The sequence below is a fragment of the Canis aureus genome, chromosome 1 (assembly GCF_053574225.1).
Source record: "Canis aureus isolate CA01 chromosome 1, VMU_Caureus_v.1.0, whole genome shotgun sequence".
Lineage (NCBI taxonomy): Eukaryota > Metazoa > Chordata > Mammalia > Carnivora > Canidae > Canis > Canis aureus.
This window is the reverse complement of record NC_135611.1, coordinates 11,034,331-11,036,592: the sequence shown is the minus strand read 5'-3', so window position 1 is coordinate 11,036,592 and position 2,262 is coordinate 11,034,331. Positions and strand designations below refer to the sequence as shown.

Genomic DNA, 2,262 nt, shown 5'->3' with positions numbered 1-2,262 from the left:
GATCGCGCCCTGGGCCAAAGGCAGGCGCCAAACCGCTACACCACCCAGGGATCCCCAAAGTCAAGAGATTTAGAAAGTTTTCTCAACAAGAAACATTAAAGCCAGAAGATGGTAATGTAATATCTTAATGTGCTGTGATAAATAATCTTCTCTGAATTGCATAACCAGAAAAACTATCTTTTTAGTCAAAGGTGAAAACATACATAGAAATAAGAACTTTAACCCCAATACAGAGAGCTGCATCTTCTGGTGCAGGGCCAGGTGCATCACTGAGACACAATGAAGATCAAAGTAAACGGATCTGGCCTTATTGGGTACCTCATCACCAGGGCTGCTTTTAACTCCAGCAAAGTAGATATCATCGCCATCGATGACCCCTTCATTGACCTCAACTACGTAGTCCATATGTTCCAGTATGATTCTACCCACAGCAAATTTAACAGCACAGTCATGAGTGAGAATGAGAAACTTGTCATTAATGGAAATCCCATCTCCATCTTCCAGGAGCAAGATCCCGTCAGCATCAAATGGGGTGATGCTAGTGCTGAGTATCTTGTGGAGTCCACTGGGGTCTTCACCATTATAGAGAAACCTGGGGCTCATTTGAAGAGTGGAGCTAAGAGGGTCATCATCTCTGGTCTTTCTGCTGAGGCCCCCATGTTTGTGATGGGCATGGACCATGGGAAGTAGGACAATTCCCTCATTACCAGCAATGCCTCGTGACCAACAACTGCTTGGCTTCTCTGCCAAGGTCATCCATGATAACTATGGCATGATGGAAGAATCGTGACCACAGTTCGTGCCATCACTGCCACCCAGAAAACCAGTTTACCCTCCTGGAAACTGTGGCATGATGGCTGAGGGGCTGCCCAATATAGAGCATCCTTGCTTCTCCTAGTGCTGCCAAGGCTATAGGCAAGATCATCCCTGAGCAAAATGAGAAGATCACTGGCATAGTCTTCCATATCCCTACACCTAATGTGTAAGTCATGGATCTGGAGTGCTGCCTAGAGAAAGCTGCCAAATATGATGACATTAAGAATATGGTGGAACAGACATTGAAAGGTCTCCTTAAGGACATGCTCAGCTACACTGAAGACCAGGTTGTCTCCTGCTACTTCAACAGTGACATCCACTCTTCCACCTTCAATATTGGGCCTGGCATTGAACTCATTGACCACTGTGTCAAGTTCATATGTTGGTATGACAATGAATTTGACTATAGCAACCAGGTGGTGGGCATTATAATCCACATGACTTCCGAAGAGTAAGAGCTCCTGGACCACGAGCCCCAATTAGAGCAAGAAAAAGAGAGAGGCCCTCAGTTGCTGGGGAGTCCTCACGCCCAAATCATTCGCCAACCCACTGAGAATCTCCTGACCTCTACACAGTTTCCATTCCAGACCCCCTGAAGAAGAGAAGAAGCTTGAGGAGCCCTACCTTGTCATGTACCTTCAATAAAGTGTACTGTACCCAGCTGGGGAAAAAAAAATAATAAATAAATAATTAATTAAAAGACCTTTTGGCCTAATTGAGAATTGGTGAAAATTCCTAAATTGCTTGTTTGAAATGGCTTATTTTCTTCTGAAGTCTGGTAACATTACCACACAATAGAAGAGTGTAAAGATTTTATCAAGCAGAATTGACAAAGCCTAACATTATGTGAAAATTGAAATCCTTTCAAGAGGTAAAAGCAAATATTAGATATGAACAGAAATCCATGTTATCCTTTTGTAACATGTTTTAGTGTAAGATTATTCAATGATGGTATTGTACAAAGTAACCTCTTGGTAAATGTTAGGTATCCTCATTTTCATCCTTACTCTTTTCACTTGTGGACTTACATTCTCTTGGATAATATAGATAAGCACACAGGAAACCAAGAGAGTAAAATCAAGATAACATCTCACAAAGCCTATGGAATAATATAGGATTGATGAATAATAAAATTTCAAGGAAACAGGAATATCTTTATGGAGGAACTTATATATAAGCCAAGATGTGAGGCCAAAAAAGTGAGAGAATCTGCATTCTTGAGTCTTCTGGCGATCAGCATAACTGGTGTGACAGTTAATTCTATGTATCAATAAGACTGGCTTTGCGGTACCCAGATTAAATGTTATTTAAATGTTATCTGTAACAATTTTTTCTAGATGAGATTAGGATTTGAACAGTGAACTAAGTAATGTAGAATGCCATACCCAATATGGGTGGGCCTCAACTAATCCATTGAAAGCCAACTACAACAAAAGATTAAGGAAG

General features: G+C 41.3%; 1 pseudogene; it reads left to right on the top strand.

Annotated features, from left to right (window-relative positions):
• Positions 1 to 279: 279 nt before the first annotated feature.
• LOC144324088 (glyceraldehyde-3-phosphate dehydrogenase-like) lies at positions 280 to 1,271 on the top strand (annotated as a pseudogene).
• The last annotated feature ends 991 nt before the right edge of the window (positions 1,272 to 2,262 follow it).